Source organism: Hylobates moloch, unplaced genomic scaffold (assembly GCF_009828535.3).
Source record: "Hylobates moloch isolate HMO894 unplaced genomic scaffold, HMol_V3 SCAFFOLD_23, whole genome shotgun sequence".
Classification (NCBI taxonomy): Eukaryota; Metazoa; Chordata; class Mammalia; order Primates; family Hylobatidae; genus Hylobates; species Hylobates moloch.
In genome coordinates, this window is record NW_026652298.1 from 3434944 (window position 1) to 3451552 (window position 16609).

Consider the following 16609-nt stretch of genomic DNA (forward strand, 5'->3'; position numbering starts at 1 on the left):
AAAAAAAAAATCAGTTATTGGTCTATTCAGAGATTCGACTTCTTCCTGGTTTAGTTTTGGGAGGGTTTATGTGTCCAGGAATTTATTCATTTCTTGTAGATTTTCTAGTTTATTTGCATAGAGGTGTCTATAGTATTCTCTGATAGTAGTTTATATTTCTGTTGGATCAGTGGTGATATCCCCTTTATTATTTTTTATTGCGTCTATTTGATTCTTCTCTCTTCTTTATTAGTCTTGCTAGCTGTCTATCTATTTTGTTGATCTTTTTAAAAAACCAGCTTCTGGATTCACTGATTTTTTTTTTGGAAGGGTTTTTTTGTGTGTCTATTTCCTTCAGTCCTGGTCTGATATTAGTTATTTCTTGCCTTCTACTAGCTTTTGAATTTGTTTGCTCTTTCTTCTCTAGTTCTTTTAATTGGCATGTGAGGGTATCAGTTTTAGATCTTTCCTGCTTTCTCTTGTGGGCATTTAGTGCTATAATTTTCCCTCTACACAATGATTTAAATGTGTCCCAGAGATTCTGGTACGTTGTGTCTTTGTTCTCACTGGTTTCAAAGAACATCTTTACTTCTGCCTTCGTTTTGTTATTTATCCAGTAGTCATTCAGGAGCAGGTTGTTCAGTTTCCATGTAGTTTTGCAGTTTTGAGTGAGTTTGTTAATCCTGAGTTCTAATTTGATTGTACTGTGGTCTCAGAGACAGTTACTTGTGATTTCTGTTCTTTTACATTTGCTGAGGAGTGTTTTATTTCTAATTATGTGGTCAATTTTAGAATAAGTGCGGTGCGGTGCTGAGTAGAATGTATATTCTGTTGATTTGGGGTGGAGAGTTCTGTAGATGTCTATTAGGTCTGCTTGATGCAGAGCTGAGTTCAAGTCCTGGATATCCTTGTTAATTTTCTCTCTCATTGATGTGTCTAATATTGACAGTGGTGTGTTAAAGTCTTCCAATATTATTGTATGGGAGTCTAAGTCTCTTTGTAGGTCTCTAAGAACTTGCCTTATGAATCTGGGTGCTCCTGTATTGTGTGCATATACATTTAGGATAGTTAGCTCTTCTTGTTGAATTGATCCCTTTACCATTATGTAATGCCGTTGTTTGTGTTTTTCGATCTTTGTTGGTTTAAAGTCTGTTTTATCAGAGACTAGGATTGTAACCCCTCCTTTTTTTTTCTTTCCATTTGCTTGGTAGATCTTCCTCCATTCCTTTATTTTGAGCCTATGCATGTCTTTGCATGTGAGATGGGTCTCCTGAATTCAGCACACAAATGGGTCTTGACTCTATCCAATTTGCCAGTCTGTGTCTTTTAATTGGCACATTTAGCCCATTTACATTTAAGGTTAATATTGTTATGTGTGAATTCGATCCTGTCATTATGATGCTAGCTGGTTATTTTGCCTGTTAGTTGATGCAGTTTCTTTATAGTGCTGATGGTCTTTACAATTTGGCATGTTTTTGCAGTGTCTGGTACCAGTTGTTCCTTCCCATGTTTAGTGCTTCCTTCAGGAGCTGTTGTTAAGGCAGGCCTGATGGTGACAAAAATCTCTCAGCATTTGCTTGTCTGTAAAGGATTTTATTTCTCCTTCACTTATAAAGCTTAGTTTGGCTGGATATGAAATTCTGGGTTGAAAGTTCTTTTCTTTAAGAATGTTGAATATTGACCCCTACTCTCTTCTGGCTCGTTGGGTTTCTGCTGAGAGATCTGCTGTTAGTCTGATGGGCTTCCCTTTGTGGTTAACTTGACCTTTTTCTCTGGCTGCCCTTAACATTTTTTTCCTTCATTTCAACCTTAATGTGTCTTGGGGTCGCTCTTCTTGAGGAGTCTCTTTGTGGTGTTCTCTGTATTTCCTCAACTTCAGTGTTGGCCTGCCTTGCTAGGTTGGGGAAGTTCTCCTGGATAATATCCTGAAGAGTGTTTTCCAACTTTTTTCCATTCTCCCTGTCACTTTCAGATACACCAATCAAATGTATATTTGGTCTTTTCACAAAGTCCTATATTTCTTAGAGGCTTTGTTCGTTTATTTTCATTCTTTTTTCTCTAATCTTGTCTTCTTTATTTCATTAATTTGATCTTCAATCACTGATATCCTTTCTTCAGCTTGATCAATTCGGCTATTGAAACTTGTGTATGCTTCACGAAGTTCTCTTGCTGCATTTTTCAGCTCCGTCAGGTCATGTATGTTTTTCTGTACACTGGTTATTCTAGTTAGCAATTTGTCTAACCTTTTTTCAAGGTTCTTAGCTTCCTTGTGTTGGGTTAGAACATGCTCCTTTAGCTCGGAGGAGTTTGTTATTACCCACCTTCTAAAGCCTACTTCTGTCAATTCGTCAGACTCATTCTCCATCCAGTTTCGTTTTCTTGCTGGTGAGGAGTTGTGATCCTTTGGAGGAGAAGAGGCATTCTGGTTTTTGAATTTTCACCCTTTATGCACTGGTTTCTCCCCATCTTTGTGGTTTTATCTACCTTTGGTCTTTGATGTTGGTGACCTATGGATGGGGTTTTGGTGTGGACGTCGTTTTTGTTGATGTTGATGCTATTCCTTTCTGTTTGTTAGTTTTCCTTCTAATAGTCAGGCCCCTCAGCTGCAGGTCAGCTGGAGTTTGCTGGAGGTCCACTCGAGACCCTGTTTGCTTGGGTATCACCAGCAGATGCTGCAGAACAGCAAATATTGCTACCTGATCCTTCCTCTGAAAGCTTCATCCCAGAGGGGCACCCGCCAGATGCCAGCCAGAGTTCTCCTCTATGAGGTGTCTGTCGGCCCCTACTGGGAGGCGTCTCCTGGTCAGGCCACACGGCGGTCAGGGACCCACTTGAGTAGGCAGTCTGTCCATTATCAGAGCTTGAACGCTGTGCTGGGAGAACCACTGCCATCTTCAGAGCTGTAAGGCAGGGACATTTAAGTCTGCTGAAGCTGTGCCCACAGCTGCCCCTTCTCCCAGGTGCTCAGTCCCAGGAGAATCTGAGATTTATCTGTAAGTCCCTCACTGGGGCTGCTGCCTTTTGTTCAGTGATGCCCTGCCCATAGAGGTGGAATCTAGAGAGACAGTCAGCCTTGCTGAGCTGTGATGGGATCCTCCCAGTTAGAACTTCCCAGCAGCATTGTTTACACTGTAAGCATAAAACTGCCTACTCAAGCCTCAGCAATGGCGGACTCCACTCCCACCACCAAGCTCCAGCATCCCAGGTTGATCTCAGACTGCTGCGCTAGCTGCGAGAATTTCAAGCCAATGGATCTGAGCTTTGATGGGCTCCATGGGCCTGGGACCTGCCAAGCCAGGCACTGAAGGGAATCTCCTGGTCTGCTGGTTGCGAAGACCATGGGAAAAAGCACAGTATCTGGCCAGAAGCGTACCATTCCTCCAGGTACAGTCTGTCACAGCTTCCCTTGGCTAGGAAAGGGAAATTCCCTGACCCCTTGCGCTTCCCTAGTAAGGCAATGCTGTGTTCTGCTTCGGTTCGCCCTCCGTGGTCTGTACCCGCTGTCCAACCAGTTCCAGTGAGATGAACCTCAGTTGGAAATGCAGAAATCACCCATCTTCTGCATCAATCTTGCTGGGAGCTGCAGACCAGAGCAGTTCCTATTTGGCCATCTTGCCAGAAAATACATTTAATGATTTTTAAGTGTGTAATTGATGTTCTGATTGCTTTGTTACTGGGAGCCTAGATTTTACTGTCTTCCTTTATACAGCTTAGATTTGTTTCAGCAGTCTACTACTGCTGATCAGCTTAATCCTTTTAGTGATTGATATTAAGCATTGTATGGGCAGTCATAGAGTTGCTCTTCTTCTTATGTTTTACCTTTCTTGTGTGTCAATTTAATGCCCAGAGTGTTCAGCAAAATCTTCACTCTGACTTATTAGAACTTCTCATTACTTGTCCTACTTCACAGAGTCTCATTGTAGACAAAGACTGTGCAGATTTCTGAAACTCCTTTTTTGCTTAACTCCTCTTCAGAACTCTGCCTCAGAAATGTCATTTGACTCAGCATGTCTGAATGCCAATCCCTACCTTTTCTGCTCTGTGAGATTGCTTTGTTCTGCTTGGGATTTACCTCTCTGTACCATAGTCTGAAATGTGCTCCCATGCATGAAGCTGAGACAATTATAGGACTACATCTTGAATTTTCTTTCTTTCAGGGATCACAGTGCTGTGCTTTCTGTTATCAGGTTGTCCAGTATCTGAAAATAGTTGCTTAAAATAACTTTCCTAGTTTTATAGTTTGTAAAAGGCAAGAGTGGTAGTCTGATCCCATTATGGATTGCAGCAGGATCCATACACTACACTGTGACAATTCTTTTGCAACAGTGGCTTTGTTAATGAATCTTTACTCTTTAAACCAACCTTTAAAAATGTGCTCAGTTATTAATGTTCTCAATTCTCTTTATAAAACATACCTACCAACACCTTTGACATACTACATATATGGCTTAATTAAGGCTTCATTTCAGTATATTGCTAGACTTCAGCCCTCAGTCATTGAGTCATATGCTTTATCAAGACTCAGCGAGCTCTTACTTCCATACCTGTCTCTGCCAGTTATACTTGACATTGTAATTCATAATGTAATTGAGTGCTATAATCTGCTTATATGAGGACAAGAGAGTCTTTTCTGTAACAGTTCTGTTGAATACTTTGAGAAGACGATAAAGGCGAATTTCTAATGATAGTGTTCAAGACATACAACCCCACAATATGGCGACTTGGCATATTGAATATTTTATGAAGAAGGCAGAAGCAAAAAGGTCGCTATGACCTTCCCCACTCCCTGTCTCTTATGAGGTAAGTTGTAAAACCCAGGAAGGATTTTTTGACCTTTCCCTGAAGCAGGCCATACAACCTTTATGTGAGAGATGGCTTACCTATACATAGAGGAAGATAAAGGATCACAGAGAAGAATCTGAACAAAAAGCCTTGCTAAGTTTCTGTAGTCAATATATTACCATTAGATCACACCCCCTTTGTCCTATCATATTTCTGACTACCCACTCTTCATCTAGCCTACGCATAAAAACACACAGGCTTAACTCTTTTTTTGGGTCTTCATTTCCGTATGAAGGCTTCTGTGTCACATAGAACTTACATTAAATAAATTTGTATGCTTTTCTCTTGTTAATCGGTCTTTTGTTTTGGGACCCTCAACCATGAACCTAAGATGGGTAGAAGAAAAGATATTTTGTCTCCTCCATACTAATAATTCCTGTCAAAGTATGTCGAGTAAGGCAATTGTAAAAAGATTGTGCGTGGTGTAAAAGGAAATCATTAAATTCTAGACAGATTTTGGACTCAGATTATTTCACAAACATTTTTATATTCTCACTTCACATTTACAAAACTGAAACTATAAATTGTAGATGGCGTATTTTCTTGATGGTTTATGGAAAAAACAACACTTGGGATTCTGATAAATGGACCTATACTCAAAAGGCATTGCCCAAATCAGATTATTAAAATAATGCACATGTACATTCCTGCATTATAATATAATGTTTAAGGTTTGTGTATATTGCTTACTTAGTGTTTCCCTGGTTTTACTAGTCAGGCAACTGAGCTAGGACCAGTTCTTAACAACAGAAAGGAAACTTCTGTTGCATAGTTTTTTATTGTTATGCTAAATTGACAAGGAATCCCCTTACACTTTTTTAATATGCCTTCTTGCAATCTAGTTTGACTTGCACATCATTGCCTCATGAATATTTCATTATTAAATCAGAAGCATTCAGTTTTCAATCCATTATTTTTTCTTATTTCCAGTGTCCTTTTCAGATGTAATTAAGTTCCTTTATTGCTTAAACCATTGCTTGATTTTAGGAAATTTATTTTCTGGCCCTTTGTCCTGATATTTGTTTAAGAATTATTTCATCTTTAGTTCTTTACTGCCATACCTTTTGTTTTCGTAACTCTTAATGTATGCTATGTGTTCTTTAGCCTTTTTAATGTATTATCAGGAGATGAAGAGTACTATTTAATTAAGAAATAATAGATTGGTTCTGTTCTGTTCTGTTCTTTCTTTGCTTCCCTTTCTTTTCCTTCCCTTCCCCCTCCTTCCTCTCCCTCTTCCCTTTTTGCTTCCCTATGGGTCTTGCTTTATTGCTCAGGCTGGTCTCAGATTTCCTGTGCTCAAACAGTTCATTTGCCTCAGCCTTCCAAGTAGCTGGGATTACAGGCATATGCCACCTTATCTGGTTTAGACTGGTTCTTTTCAAAAGGTAATGTTATATAAGTTCCAGGTACCTTATGGCCAGACTTTTTTTTTTTTTTTTCGCCTTTTATTATAGCTTCTGAAAAGCTGCATGGTATCCTAAGATAGGTACATGACTTGACTGGGTGTGGTGGCTCATGCCTGTAATCCTAGCACTTTGGGAGGCTGAGGTGGGTAAATCACCTTGAGGTCAAGCGTTCGAGACCAGCCTGGCCAACATGGTGAAACCCCTTCTCTACTAAAAATACAAAAATTCGCCAGGCGAGGTGGCAGGCGCCTGTAATCTCAGCTGCTTGGAAGGCTGAGGTGGGAGAATTGCTTGAACTCAGGAGGCGGAGGTTGCAGTGAGCTGAGATCACGCCATTGCACTCCAGACTGGGCAACAGAGCAAAAACTCTGTCAAACAAACAAACAAACAAACAAACAAATAAATAAATAAATAAATAAATAACACCATTGCACTCTAGACTGGGCAACAGAGCAAAAACTCTGTCAAATAAATAAATAAACAACCAACCAGCCAAAAAATCCATCCAGACATGGTGACTCATGCCTGTAATCCCAGCTACTCAGCAGGCTGAGGCGGGTGGATTGCTGGAGTTCAAGACCAGCCTAGGCAACATGGTGAAACCCCGTCTCTACAAAAAAAAAAAAAAAAATGCAAAAAATTAGCCAGGCAGGGAGGCATGTGCCTGTAGTCTTAGCTACTCAGGAGGCTGAGGTAGCAGGATCACCTGAGCCCAGAAACTCAAGGTTGCAGTAAACCATGATCATGCCACTGCACCCTAGCCTGGGTAATGGAGTGAGATCCTTTCTCAGAATAAATAAATAAGTAAAAATAAAAAAAAAATCCTGAAGTATTGGGTTAAACAGCAAATCCATTTAGCTGCTAAAAAGTTGAAATTATTAAATGTTATATTTTTGTAATTCTAAGTATTAAAAAATGTATTCGTTTAATAATTTTCAAAATGCTTCTGTTAAACATACTGGTTTTCATTGAGGCATTGATCCTTCATTTCTTTGTTAAGCATATTTTTCAACAGTTTCAGTTGTTCCAAAGTTTGAACTTAGAAAACAAAGATTTTTAAGTTTTCCTTATAAAAATGCAAACAGGTGTTCCAATAGATTTTTCTTATTTGGGGGGAAAATTGTATTTTTATATCATTTTTCTAAAATTGCATTTCATCATAAAATAGTTTCTTAGTAGACTTGATTGGGTTATGTCATATTTCAAATAATATACTACTATTAGGGAGAAAATCTTTTGAATACCCATTGCAAAGTTTATGGCTGACACTGCTATAACAAAAGACAGATTAACAAGAAAAAAGCGTAACAAATGTTTTACTTACTATTCATTTTTTAAAGAGATGGGGTCTCACTATGTGGCCCCAGCTGGTCTCAAACTCCTGGCTTCAAGCAATCCTCCCACTTCAGCCTCCCTAGGAGCTGGTATTACAGATGCATGCCACTGTATCCAGCTATTAGATTTTTAAAAAAACCAAAGTTTTACAGGCAGTGGCAGTCTGATAGATTTTCCTGGTTTGCAGTCTGAATGTCACAAAGGTTGTCTACACATGAGTTGTTGTGATTTTTCTGAAGTTTCTATCAATTTATCCAGCCACAGTTTGTAAGACTTCAGGAAAAGGGAAGTTTTAATTTCAGTAATTCCAAGTCAAAGAAACTTGGGAGAAAATTGGAAATATTAGTTTGGAGAGCTGTAGCTAGATATTAGAAGAAACCAGAATTCAAGATTCATTTCATTTTGCAGGTAAATAACAAAACTTCAAAAACAATGTGCTAGGATCTAATAATAGGTGCACTATAGTTTTCTTCTAAAACGTAATTTTTCTTTCTACAGTCATTCTCATTTTTGTCAAAGATAATCAAACTAAGACTAATTTGTTTGCAAAACAAGTTTAATCTTATTAAACTTAGTGATATGGTTTGGATCTGTGTTCTTACCAAATCTCACGTGGAGATGTAATCCCCGACATTGGAGGTGGAGCATATTGGGAGGTAACTGGATTGTCGTGGTGGTCCTTCTCGAATAGGTTAGCACCATCCTGTCTGTGCTGTTCTTGTAATAGTAAATGAGTTATCATGAGATCTGATCTTTTAAAAGTATGTCGCATCTGCCCACTTCTCTCTTCCTTCTGCACCAGCCACGTGAAGATGCCTGCTCTGGCTTTGCAGTAAAAAGTAAAAGCTCTCTGAGGCCTCCCCAGCCATACTTCTTGTACAGCCTGCCAGACTGTGAGCCAATTAAACCTCTTTTCTTTATAAAATACCCAGTTTCAGGTATTACTTTATAGCAATGTGAGAACAGACTAATACACTTAACCTGATTATTTACATTATGTGCAGCATAGGCTCTTTTTAAGTCTGCTTTGCTGGAGCTTTTCATAAGGAGTCTCAGATTGGATTTGTAACAGCCTCTCGAGACTAGAAGGCCAAGCCAAGGACTCTTCCTAAGACTCTGCATTCCTAGAGATTAGGTGAATTCCTGTTTGAGGTCCCCAAATATCCTGAGGTTCCTGGGTCTTCCAAGAAGTAGCATTCCTTATTCACCTAGCTATAAGGCAACCATACCATACAACCATGTATTCAAGTTACCAGGCCAGTTTTTTACCCCTAAGGGGCTTTTATTGGCTCCATAAAGTCATACTTTAGTTTCTTAAAGTTGTTTGGTTGTATTTGAAATAAGACATTCTAGTCAAAGCCTTGGTAATATAAGCAGTAAATACACAATTTTCTGTTACAGATTCTTCCTGAACTTATACAAGTAACTATATTGTATAAAAATAAGACTACTTGCTAATAGTTCCTGGATTCTAGAAGGATTATGCAGGGAGAGAATTTTTTCCATTTTTGTTTATAAAAGTATACTTTACCAAATTGCTGTAAGCTATATAGATAGCTTAAAAGAAAAGAAGAAAGAATTTCCTTAAATCTGGAAAACAAAACATTAAAGACCCACAATGTTTCAAACAACAACAAGAAAATATCCTCATTAGTTCATTCACCCGCATGTAATTAGTTCTTGTTCTGCTTGATTTTGATGAACAGTTTCACAAACCCATTAGTTTTTTCATTCGAGTTCTGGAAATTCTTAGGCAGTCCAATAGTGTAATCTGAAAGTTACCAGAAATCTGTGTTACAGAGTACTTGTCAGTCTTTTTCATTAATGCCCTTGAAGATGAGGCAATTTAGACTATTGCTCACTGCAAACACTTTCAGAGAAGAATCAAAATATATAGTAACTGTCTTATGAATGACAGAAGACTTAAAATGGCCGTGGTTAAAACTCTGATGAGTGTTCATTATTATAATGATGCAGTTGGCAAGGAAGTTTGGCAGTTTTTTGGTATACAAAATGTTAACATACTAGCCAGAATTATGACTGATAGCATTACACCAGAACATATCAGAATTTTTGAAATGTCAATTTATGGAACACTCATTAATAATATACTCATAGATAATAACTTTGAGAAGTCTGAACATCACTTATTATTTGACAGTGCTTCCCATATAATTTAACATATCAAATGAGCCTAATTAATATCTCCAACAGGTTGAGAGACAAATCCTTTGAGACTTTCCAGGGACCCTCTGGAAAGTTCCAAAATCAGAGGTTTAAAAGACATAGTTTAGAATTTTACTTTAAGAAGTAAAAAATGTCAAAAGGTTTAAAGCATTTGATTAAATAGGCCCATAGGGCACTGTGAAACATTACCAAAGTGACAAAAGATTTTAAAGGCAAACAGAAAACTACATAGTTATTAATATGTGGAGCTAAATAATGAGAACAAATGGACACAAAGAGAGGAACAACAGACACTGGGGCCTACTTGAGGTAGGAGAGTGGGAGAAGGTAGAGGATTAGAAAAAAATAACTATCAGGTACTATGCTTAGTACCTGGGTGATGAAATAATTGTCCACCAGACTCCCATGATATGAGTTTACCTATATAACAAACTTGCACTTGTATCCCTGAATCTAAAATAAAAGTTAAAAAAAAATTATCTTGATAAAACACAAAATCTTTGTTTATTTGGCCAGTTACTTAACAGATAAAGGAAAGCCTTCACTTTCTTAGACCAGTACTCCAGGAAAACTTTGTCATTTTAACAGAGAAGACCAAATTTCTAGTTTTGCATCAGTGTACTATTAATACTATAGCTATAGCTAATTTTAATAAAACTATGTAAATGAATTCATTCAATCTCAGCCATCTTTGACCACGAGACAAGATTTTTTTCCCCCAAGATTCCTTTTCCATAAGCCTTTTTTAGTCTTGAAACAAATATCCAACTGCTTTTTCTTCCTGCTTTTTTCTCTTATTCTGGCAAACCAGTCATGTTACTTTAGCACAGAATTAATTTACTCTCTTTTTTCCCATAATGGAAAATAGATCCTCATGCCTTAGAACTTCTCTTACCAAAAAATACATCCTTTATTGCATTTTTTTTGGTATAAAAATTGTTTCTCTTCACCCTTCTTAATTTCTTGTAGCTTAAACTATATATATATATATTAGAATTTTAATTCTTAGCAATTGTGAATTGTCATGTAGTAATATTCTGTAGATTAATACTATTATGATTTCTAGAAACATGCTTCCTTATAGTACAATTTCTCATTTTTATTAACAGACCAAATATGTTTAGCTACTCTATAGTATATAAAAGCAATATGCCAAAAGTATATAAATTCAAATTTATGTTCAGCAACTGATGTTTCAGCATTTTATTTTACTAAGAAATGACCTAGACATTTAATGAATATCTGTTACTTAATCTTACTTAAGTATAACTTTAAGGTTGCAAGTTACCAAAAAGATTTTGGAACCTCTTTTTAAGTTGACATCTTGTATAAAAAGTTCACTTACAAATTTTTATTCCAGTTATATTTATTTAACTTGTTCTCAACAATTAAACTGCTCATGACAACTTCTTGAGACATTAGACAAATAAGCATCATTTTATTTTTCTTGTTGAAAAATCAGGCAATTATAAAAAATATCACAGAAGCGAAGAAACTAAAAAGTTAAACTTATGTTTAAACTTGTTTCTTCCTCTCTCTTTTTTTCTTTTGATAACAGTTATCTCCCTGAAGTTTGTATTTCTGAAAGATAACTATTGAGTTCAAGGGAAGACGGGTAGGAAATTTACATCTCAAAGGCACAGAAAAAGAATGTAAGTTTTTTCCAGGGAGGAGTTTATAACATATTTGCCTATTATCAAAGATTTTTCTTATGGAGGCTGTGGATGAAATTTTTAGGTGAGTGAGTGACTGAGGAAACGTCTAGCAGTTGTCTTTCCCCAAAGTCCATCTAAGTGAACAAAACATCCATTTCTGTTTTCAGGTAGTTTGTTTTTCCTCTTCTCAGCATGACGTGGTTGCTTTTGGGAGACCTTGAATCCCTTGAGAGTAGGGGTACTTAAAGTTCAAATTACTGAGGGGCTGGAGTGGAAAGTGAAGGATTCTGGCAGGGGTATATGGAAGGATGGCAGAGTAGGAACTTGAAGGGGAACGTATCAAGATTCAAAGTTACTTTATGGAAGATCAAAAGGAGGAAAGGGGAGCAGAAGAAAATGGAAGAAAAAGGTCCAGAAGGAAGAGGAAGGAGCCAGTGTGGGCAGTACCTTGGTCCATTTGTGTTGCTGTAAAGGAATACCTGAGACTGGGTAATTTATAAAGAAAAGAAGTATATTTGGTTTATGGTTCTGTAGATTGTGCAAGAAGCGTGGTGCCAGCATGTGCTTCTGATGAGGCCTTCAGGCTGATTCTACTCATGGCAGAAGGTGAAGGTGAAGGTGAACCGGCTTGTGCAGAGATTACATCGTGATAGAGGAGGCAAGAGAGAGAGAAAGAATGTGTCAGGCTCTTTTAAACAACCAGCTCTTGGAGGAACTCTTGCAGAAACTAATAGAGCAAGAACTCACCCATTACCACAAGGACAGCACCAGACCATTCATGAGGGATCTGCTCCAGTGACCCAAACACCTCCCATTAGGCCCCACTTCCAACATGGGGGATCAAATTTCAACGTGAAATTTGGAGGAGACAACCCTTTCCAAAGATAGGCAAAAAGAAAGAAAAGACCTTTGTTGCTGTAGTGGTTATGGATCTCCAGTTTCCCATGGAGCGTGGCATGCCTGTAATCACACACACATTAATCTGTGACATTAACCAAGTGACTGACCAGCTAAGGTTGAGATGACAGAATCCCCTTAAAGACCGGGACCTTTATTACAAACTTCCCTGAGAGCTGGTGTGGTTGGACAGAGAATGTCCTTTAAAAAAATGTTTGTTATTTTCTTGGGGTCAGAGATCATGTTTTCACTGTTGCTCATTGTGTTCAGTGTCTAATATGTAGTAGGTGCTAAAAAATACGTTGAATAAATGAGAAACATTCTTTTTGTTGCCAAAGGTAAGCACTTCACATATGTTATTTAGTACTCATTTTAGTATAGCAAACTGATTTTATACATGATGAAAAAGGAGAAGTCTATTAATTTGCCCAAAGTTGAGAACTGGGATTCCAACCCAGTTTTGACTCAGCCCTTTGCTTTTAGCCAAGGCTTTCCTGCTCAGAAGGATCTAGGAGTGGTAAAAATAGTTTGAGATTGAAAAACATGTCTCTAATTATTAGTTTCATACTCCTTGTATGATTAGTAGCATCATTTGCATGAAGTATTTCTATCATATTATCCACAGCAGTTCATTCAAACTACACTTTTAGCTCGATGATAGTTTTGCCCAGTATGCAAAATATAACAGATGTCACATTCCAACACTTGATTCATTGCCTGGTTGGACTCCAACATCAATTTGTTACTTTAGCAGACAAACAAAAGTTGGTTCTAATGGCACAACTCAAATTTATTTTTATTTTTTTATTATATCTGAATCTCTATGGCCCCTAAGTTTTTAGAAGTGTTTAAGTTCTTCCACAGTAAATAGATACGATAATGCTATCTGCCAACTCTTTATATTTTTTAAACTGTAAAATTTATTTTGTAAAATGTCTTTATTTATGAAACCTTTAATGAGTTTCTTGCTTTAAGTATCTGTGGGTTACTTGAAAGAAAGTTTTTATTACAGGTCTAAGACTTGCTTTTCTTTGAACATCTTTCATGGTTGAAATAGAATATAAACTCAGTCATCAAATTTAGATTAGTTTTAGCTGTAAATAACTAATAGTCTGCAGTAGAACAAGTTTCTATAAACAGTATTTTTAATGTTTCAATGTGTGCTCTACTAAAACTTTTCAGCATTGATCCATACTAACATGCAATTTAGTGAACTTAATAGGAAAAGGATGGTAAAAATTTTGGCTTTTCTGGGTGTACTGAGAGATCTAGCAAAAATGCATCCCGAAGTGCAAAAATCTTACATTTATTTCTCTTTATGACAAGTGTAAACTGTTAAGGTTAAGTGGGTGGGGCAACCGGAAGTAATTACTAAGGCCAGTGGCATTTTTGTGGTTTAATAAAGGCAGAAGCTAATTATTCAGTTTTTATTTAAGTGAAATGGTGCCAAAAAGGAGGTTCCTGTGGAGCAGCTGCACTCCTTCAGTGTTACCCTAATTTACCAAAGACACAACTGTCACAAACAAAACTTTTAAACTTGATATATAGCCACAAAAGTAAGGAGGCTTTTGTTTGGAGTGCATGCAGAAGAACTCCTTTATACAAATCAACCGGCAGATGACGGACAATGATGAAAATTTGATTCTTTGAAGTCATAATAGTCATTGAAATGTGTGAAATTCTGGTATTGAAAAGAGAGCGGCCAGCAAGACTCTAAATCCTGGGTGGTTGCAAGAAGCTTGCTGGGAGGTTTTTCTGCATTTTGACACCAACTTCCCATTGCTTGTTCCCTGCTTCCTTTGTTAAAGAAAAAAAAAGTTGAATTCACAGAAGATAAATGGAGACAGTTGATAACCGAATCATACAATTTTAATATGGAAAACTAGTATTTTATCATGGAAATTGGTATTTGAAAGAATAAAGTTCATGTACATATACTGGTACATTCATAGTGATTTTTTAAATTCCTCTTCATTTATGTAGACTTGTGAAATGGCAGGTCAGCTATCATCTCCTCCAAAATTTAAAATTGTTGAAGATATGGTGCTGAAAGAATGAACTTTGGAATTATGACATGCATCTTTCCAATAGCAAATTTTGACTTGAATGCCTTTAATCTATGAATTATCATTGACTTATTAGTTATCATTTATTAAAATAGCATATTGTACATAAGGTTGTATTTCTGAAACTTTATTAGGATAATGACATTAATAATGGAAACATAGGTTTCATACTTGACCCAACTATTCAACAATTAAAAGTTTTAAAATTCAGTAAATCTGTGTATATTACTTATAGAGTAGCTTGTTTTATTAGAATTTACAGATAATTATTAACTGGTGAGTCTTGAGGTTCTTCAGGTGCCAGCTTGAAGGCTTTTCATACTTATGTGATTTAGTTTTTTGAATTATTATTTATAAATTATTTATCTCTATTTTACCACTAAAATCAGAAATTTGTAAAAGGCAGTAGTGACATCTTTCTCCAAAGCATTTCTAGCTTTTCTAAATAGGTTTCAAAAACTCACAGGTGATCCATATTGCCATACAAAAGTAGAAATCCATAAAGAATACAATTAGTTCAATATAATTTAAATAGTTTGCAGATTTTAATTTTTTTTGTGAAAGTTGGATCTCAGGTAGCTCTGTGAGAATTTAGAAGGAACCACACAAAGCATTGAAGACACAAGTAGAGTTCAGCACAGCGCCTCATAGTTCTTTTCAAGTGTTACATTGTTTTAATGGAATCTTGGAGTGGGAGCTTTAGCCCATTGAAATGCGCTTAAAGAACAGGTTCTTCTGTCACTAGCCGAAGCTGTGTGGATGAAGTGATAACAATAGAGTGTCGTGATGCATTTTTAAAGTGTGAGAAATCAGGTTGTCTAGACTGAGAGTGTGCCTACAGGGACTAGGAATTTTAGAGCCTCTGTGCCCTTTAGGTGTCAAGTATATGAGATATGCCAAGCCTCTTTATTCTGTCTTTGGCAGCAGCTCATTTGGGCTGTAGTACCTTACATGTCTTCTGAATGCAAAAACTGATTCTGTGTCATGACAACTTGGGTTCCCAAAATCAGAAACCCACTTGTTCAAATGCCAACTTTAAATTAGGGGACGATATCAATAAATAATTGCCATAATTTGAGAAGACATGGAAGATTGGTAGTTATGAGTTCAAAATATAAATAGCAACATTGTGTAGACACTTTTTAAAAAAGGTTTTCTATATACTGTCCTTTCTAGTTTGTAGCTCAAATACTGTTTTGTAGTATAAATCAAGAAATACTATTTCAATTTCTTTCAAAACTTCAAAAAGTTTAAAATCTTAAGTTTTTTAATCAGTTTGGCGTATATGCATCACAGTATAGAAGTAAGTAAAGTAAAAGTGTTTCCTCTAATCTTCCTGAGGTAACCAGTGTTAAGAGTTTAATGTGTTTCCTTTCATATAGTTTTAAAAATAGACATAACTTACAGCTCTAGCTTTTATGAGCTCAGCTCAGAACAGAGGGGATGCTTTGGAATTTGGAAAAGATTCCCCACCCCATAATTCTATAACATGCTTATAGTGTTTGTTTATACCCAGCTTAAGCTGTAGCTGAGGAAATGAGACAGATTAATCTAAAGATATATAATATTAAATAATAAACTACTATGGCAGATTGCAAGTATTACAGTGAATTCAAAGGAGGAATTAAACATTGAGGACTTCCCAGGAGTTGAGCCACTTTAAGCTCTTCAACAGAGACATATATGCTTCAGGAAGTCATTAAATGTAATAATACTTAAACTTTTTTTGAAGTTGAACCTGAATATTAGAAATTACCAATTAAAGTATTTCACACCTTTAAAAATTATGTGCCAACTTCACTCGTTTTTACTTTAGATGCAGAGAAACTTTAAAAAGTTAATGTAGGCACATATTAGAAGAGCATATTTGTGTAAATATTTATTTGGATAATTTTGATAGTTTCTGTAAACAAGCTGTGACAAAGTAGCCACACCTAATTATTGATGCAGGTGGAAAGGTATTGTGTTAAATAGAGGATTGGTTGCCAACTAAAATAACTTTAAAGAATTGGTTTTTAATCTTGTGGATAGAGATAATAGTCAAGTCAGAAATGTGTTTCGTGTTTTTCCCACTAGTACGTACTAGCTAAGAATACTTAGCAGCTAAGTATTCTTGCCAATTATTTGATTCATAGCATTGATAGATTGAAACTACGAATAAACATTAGTTTTCATTAGGATGTATATTATAATGACATAAAAATTCACAGATGTTTTCTAGTTTTCACAAGTTTGGTATAAT

At 36.5% G+C, this 16609-nt stretch overlaps 1 protein-coding gene and 1 long non-coding RNA gene across 3 annotated transcripts in view; one reads left to right on the plus strand and one right to left on the minus strand.

Moving 5' to 3' along the window:
• Window positions 1-9329, minus strand: part of LOC131382351 (uncharacterized) — a 23969-nt gene extending 14640 nt beyond the window's left edge. The window contains exons 1-2 of the long non-coding RNA XR_009211766.1: window positions 9226-9329; window positions 8165-8274 (exon numbers count right to left, since the gene is read on the minus strand). This is a non-coding gene — a long non-coding RNA (uncharacterized LOC131382351). The remainder of the gene's footprint in view (window positions 1-8164; window positions 8275-9225) is intronic.
• NDUFS4 (NADH:ubiquinone oxidoreductase subunit S4) overlaps window positions 1-16609 on the plus strand; it is a 132274-nt gene that overhangs the window by 77748 nt on the left and 37917 nt on the right. The gene's annotated exons all lie outside the window — the stretch shown is intronic.